Source organism: Merops nubicus, unplaced genomic scaffold, assembly GCF_000691845.1.
Source record: "Merops nubicus isolate BGI_N331 unplaced genomic scaffold, ASM69184v1 scaffold4672, whole genome shotgun sequence".
In the NCBI taxonomy this organism is placed as follows: Eukaryota; Metazoa; Chordata; class Aves; order Coraciiformes; family Meropidae; genus Merops; species Merops nubicus.
The window spans coordinates 38,076-43,971 of record NW_008591420.1 but is presented as its reverse complement, the minus strand read 5'-3'; the positions used below and the strand labels follow the sequence as shown (position 1 = coordinate 43,971).

The 5,896-nt window shown below is 37.7% G+C and overlaps 1 pseudogene across 1 annotated transcript; it reads left to right on the top strand.

Annotated features, from left to right (window-relative positions):
* Positions 1-564: 564 nt before the first annotated feature.
* Positions 565-5,687, top strand: LOC103782470 (annotated as a pseudogene). The gene is made up of 2 exons (XR_608218.1): positions 565-609; positions 4,768-5,687. The product of XR_608218.1 is annotated as a eukaryotic translation initiation factor 2 subunit 2 pseudogene (transcript).
* Positions 5,688-5,896: the final 209 nt, after the last annotated feature.

Sequence of the window (5,896 nt, the reverse complement as noted above, 5' to 3'; positions counted from 1 at the left end):
TACAATTAACAGGTACGCTTAATTTCAAAACAGTGATTTGAGCTTTGGAACTAGTTCTGCTCAAATTCCAAGGATTCTTAGGGCTACAGCACTTGTTAAAAACAAATATCTTAACATATTGCCTTTCTTGATATGTTTATTGAAAGAAGGAAGAGAGACTAGCCATAGCAAAGATCAGAACCTACTATAAGCAAGCATTACTAACCTAAAGGCTCTGCTGGCAGAAGGTTTAAGCAGCACTTTACATGAACTACGACTGCTTATCTTCCCTTCTGACACAAAAAGCCCCTTCACAATAAATTTTAATAATATATTTTCAGACATGAATTGATGAGGGTCAAGGTATCCTATACAGAGAGAAAGGCACAAAACAATGTTACAGAATCTCTTCATAGTGTATTGCAATGTAATCAACAAAATGTTCATTTCCTCCAAGGCTCTCCAAAAAAGAATTTACACAAATATTGAAAAAGAATTATGTTTTATGCTTAAAAAATTGTGACTTGTAGGGCCAAGAAATAACTGTACATGAGGCTTCCCTAGATTCCAATCTTCTTTTAAAAGGTTAATCCTCCAAATTCTGAAAGTAAAAAAAAAAAAAAAAAAAAAAAAATATTCCAACTAGAGACTTGCTGTTAACTTCCTATACAATGCTGTTATCTGGTGTTGAAAGATACAATTTGCCTGTTAGGAAGTAAGTTGTTGTAACTAGAAAATACTACAAAGGAAAGACTTGTTTCCTGGAATACAGAAACATGCTTTTCTGAATAGTTATATATATTGTTTTAAGATAAAGTTATGGTGGAATAGTACATCTTTTAATGCCATAGATGAACTAACAGCAAAGAAAATTACTTAAAACAATTTTCTTAAGTGAGTGTTTTCAAAGGTTTGTTTTAGACTCAGTTACTACTATTCTAAATTAAGGTTACGGCATTTATCTAATGCAACAGAGCTAGGCACTGTACTACTTGCTCCTGTGCTGCACAGGTATCTCCAAATTCTCTCACTCTCTCATCAGAGGAAGTAATTTCTACTCCATTATGTGCAAAACTAAACAAGCGAAGCACACAGAAAAGTCTGATTTTGAGTCAGCATTTGATCCATCAATGCCAAATTAAGATGAAACAAAAAATTTATTAAATAGACAAAATATTGGAAAACCAAGTGGAAGTTGCATTCTTCCTTCATCTGTACTCATTTACTCTCTTTTCCTTTCTTCTATCAAAGATCTAGGATTAGCAAAGACTTCAGGAAGAAATTCAAAGTTCATGTTTCAAGTATAACTACCAAGCCCTTTTACAAGTGTCTTGACAAGTCCAGCTCTTTGCATCACTTCACATTTCAGATTGCACCCATTAGAGAGCACATTAGCTGTTATAACCTAGGTAATTTTCATTGAAACTCCTTCCAGTAGTCTGAATGGATTTCATCTTCTCCAAACATCTCTCTTCTTTGTTCAGAAAGCAAAGTTTTGGCACTTCTTTTGACCGAAATGGCATCTCAGAAATGCAAAAGTATTTCCTCTTAGTACAGCTGGCTTCCTCTGTATTTTATCCATTAATGATTGATTGCTTTCAGTTTCTGGCACCCAACATTACAGCCAAGTTGGTCCAGCATTTGGCTGCACCTGGAAGGGGGCATCACAATCCCTCCCTCTGCCCTTTGCAAGGGCTGGCTATCACAAGGCTTACCACTGAGCCACAGCTTGGTAGTAAAGAGACATGGCATTTTTTAAAAAGAAAGTAGCTTCTTGCTGGCTTTCTTTCCTGCACCAGGTCACAAAGGGATGAGATGAACATAAATTGTTTACCTGTAACATGGAACTGCAATTTCTGAGTACAGCTCTCTCATACTTTGTGATGACTGAGCTCAGTACATCATAACCCTCTTGTCGTAAAACAGTGTCAGGAGCAAAACCTCTGTAGGCTGTTACTTATTTAACTGTGTTCTGTGGCCTGGCACTCTGGAAGATTCGTTGTGATTTCAAACTTTTTTCCCAGATATCACAGGCCCCATCTATGACCTGCAGCCACATTTTTGCTACGAACAATAGCAGAAGAGCTACAACCACCTGGCAGAGTCATCCAGGCAACCAGAGTTGCAGGATTTGAAAATGCTGCTAAGATCTACAAGTTTCTGGAGACAATATGCCCTTAAAGTAAAGAAAATAATGAATACCAGCTGCCAAAGAAAATTAAGTCACTGATTTGGGATTGCTTATGTATATCCCTGCTCAGAAAAGTCTTTAAGCAGGTGTTTGATTTCCACACAAAGTTAAGTCCTATGTGTTAGTGCTTTATATCCTTACATAAAGATCCCTAGCCCAAACTCCCTCTTGTGTGTCAACGGCACGCAAGAGGCTCTGCAAGGTTCCCATGCCTGCTCCAGGCCCAGAGTAAATGTTTTCTGATTACCATCAACACTGCCTGTTGCATCTCCCCCTGTGAGTGCTATGCTTAATAGCTGCATCCTTCAGAGTAGCTTGGCTCACCTCAGTACTCTTTCAGACTACACAATGAAGAACTGAAAAAGACTGGATTTTAAGGAGGGGGAAAAAGTATCAGAAAGGCCAGTAATCACACAAGCTAAAGGCACACTGGCAATCAAATGAAATGAGCATTAAGATCCCACAGCAGACAACCTTTCAAAAAGATAACATGAAAGGTTATGGTTTTCTGATATGATTAGTGTTTTAATAAAACACTGCCTAGTATCAAAATCTGTCCTTGTAACTGCTCTCTTTTGCTCAGATAATTTTTCATAAATTGATATTTAGTCAAAATTACTTGGTAGTGTACAGTATAAAGGGACTAAGCAAGGAACCAGGCTAAGATATAATTAATTTCCCCATCTAAGAGAATGACCTTCATATTTCACTTCAGGCTTCACCTCCAAAGTGTCATGGCTCATTTCCTCATTATCAGAATTAGATTTTAAAACACTACTGTCCTCCATAAAGTACATTTTGTCTCTGATTATATACAGAGAGAGAGAGGAGTATGTTAGAAATTATTTGCATCACATAAACACTCAATTGCCTCAAATACAGATCAGCATACTTACTAAGGACACAGCTTGTGTCCAAAGAGCCAACAGATGACAACAAAAAAAGCTTGTAAATGAAACTAAGGATATAGGAAAAAGGAAGGAAGAAGAGAAAAAAAGGCTCAAAGGGGTTACTTAAATTAATTAAACAATTAATTCACATTAATTACCTAATTTTAGACAAACACAAATACAGATGCATACAGCAATTATTGATCTATACATAGATGGACATCTATTTGTCCCTAAACTGTCAGGTGAAACAAAATGACTTCTACTTAATTCAGAGAATTCAGTCAGGAAAAGCAAAAGCAAAATCCCAAATTCATATTATTTTATGAGAGGACTTGGGAGGACTCAATATAGCAGAAAAAAATGAACACAGCAGTTTACTTCTTGGTAGTTGCCACAACCTGCTGCAAGCCTGCATGCTGTGAGGCCTGTCTAGGAATATCCATTTCTGGTTGGACAGTGATGATTGACTGCTGTAGTGATTTTAGTGGACATTGCTTCACAAAAAGACGAGGAGGAAATCTAGATAGGGTATCTGTTACTTGTTTAAGGAGACTACTTTGGGGAACTGATAGCCCAGGGTGCCAGCTAAATAATTGGCATCTAGGAAGATGAAGCTTCTCTCATTTGCTTTGTCTCTATACTTCTGTTTATTAAAATACCCCAAAAGCCTTCGGGCGCAGTGGCTTTAAACATTTAAATATACTACTGATATTATTTAATCACATCACAGTTTGTATAGCTCTTAAAAGTAAACCACTAGCAGCGTGTCAGAACACATTAACACAGCAGACTGAAGCACCGTGTTTAATGTATGAAAACATATATTAGGCACCTCTGAACTGCAAGTGGAAATATGTGTACTGCAAAATCAGAAGCGATCCAACCTGGATTTGCAGTCTAAGTACTGCAGAATACCCACCTGTCTAGCTACTCCTATAGTAAGTAAGGTGGTAAAACTGACTCTGCACTCCACCACCAAAAGGCATCACACTTGTTCAGTTATTTATTAATTTGATTTACCTTTTAAAAGGAGGTAAAGAGGTTAATTACCTGCCTCACAGTCACAAGCTTTTTAAGGAAAAGCCTGGGAAAGAAAGTTTTTCAAGCCTATTAGAATTTCTGTTTGTCACTTGAAAGTAGAAGCTCTGATAGAAATGTCAAAATCTGCCATAAATATTAATGTTGAGCCATACTTTGGGAACTGGCAGCAAAAGGCATCAGTATTAGAAAATCACTCTTGCTGTTTTGAAGTCATGAGAAAGCAGGAGGAAAAAAATAACTACAAAAGGGTACTGGGGTAGGTAATGCAAACTAATGCAAATACCAGTCTTTGGTTTGACAGGTGGTCCTATGTAAACACCTCCAGCCGTATGATTGTGGTCAAATGTAACACTGGGATGCTACCAGGTTTCCTGGTCACCTGAAAAAAAGTGGTTTCCATATAAACACTAATATTCTCACATTAAACCACAACAAAGGCACGCAGCAGTCATAAAGCATATGTTCAGTGTTTTTAGGTATTCTATGAGACCATGTGGGTAACAATAACTGAAAGCTAGCAGGATCTGGCCTTAGTCTTCACTATACAAAGCCACATTTTTGCCCCTTTGCCTCAGTGATTTGGAAAGCACACTTCAGAAAGTGCTCTTCAACCACACTAGTATCTACAGTTTAAACTTTATAGATTTGCCATCTGCAAATAATGAATATGAAGTTCCCAGATGAAGATGAGATCATGGAGAAGGATGAAGCTTTTGAGGATGAAGATAGCAAAAAAGATGATGGAATTTCCTCTAGCCTTTAGTCAAGACCTGCATGGGCAGGCTCAGAAAGAGACTACACATACGATGAATTGCTCAAAAGAGTATTTAACATCATGCAGGGAAAAATATCCAGATATGGTAGCTGGAGAAAAACGAAAATTTGTCATTGAAGCCTCCGTGGGTTGTAAGAGCAGGAACCAAGAAAATATCTTATCTCAACTTTACAAATATCTGCAAATTACTACATTGTCAGCTAAAACATCTTCTGGTGTTTTTGTTGGCAGAATTGGGTACAAATGGCTCAAAAGATGTTAACAACCAACTTGTAATCAAAGGAAGATTCCAGCAAAAACAGATAGAAAATATCTTGAGAAGATATATCAAGGAGTATGTCACCTGTCATACATGTCGGTCACCGGACACAATCCTACAGAAGGACACCAGATTATATTTCTTGCAGTGTGAGACCTGCTATTCTCGCTGCTCCATTGCCAGCATTAAAACTGGTTTCCAGGCTGTCACAGGCAAGAGACCACAGCTCTGTGCCAAAGCTAACCAGTTTGCTCATCAACACTGGATTTTTGCAAAGTGTTCTGGGGAGATATGACTGGACAGGTTTACAATCGGAATGGATTTACCGTTGTATTAAAACAAGATTGTAAAAACTACAATAAATTTGGCTTTTGATTGATTAGTCTGTGAGATCCTTGCAAGATGCAGATCCTCAAGCTGTTCATGTACATTTGCTCATTGAATATATTTTACCAACTGTAAGGAACGTGATGGGAAAGGAGGTGCTTTTTAATCCATTCAGAATTCTGTAAAACACAAGATAAATTAAAGATACTATAACAGTGAAAATATCTTTAAAAAAAAAAAAAAATGGTCTGGAGAAGAGAAGACTTAGGGGGGATCTAATTAATATGTATAAATCTAAGTGGGCTGGGTGTCAGGAAGGAAGGGGCAACCTCTTCTCACTTATGCCCTGCAATAGGACACAGGGCAATGGACACAAACTGGAGCACAGGAAGTTCCACCTCAACATGAGGAAGAACTTCTTTCCTGTAAGG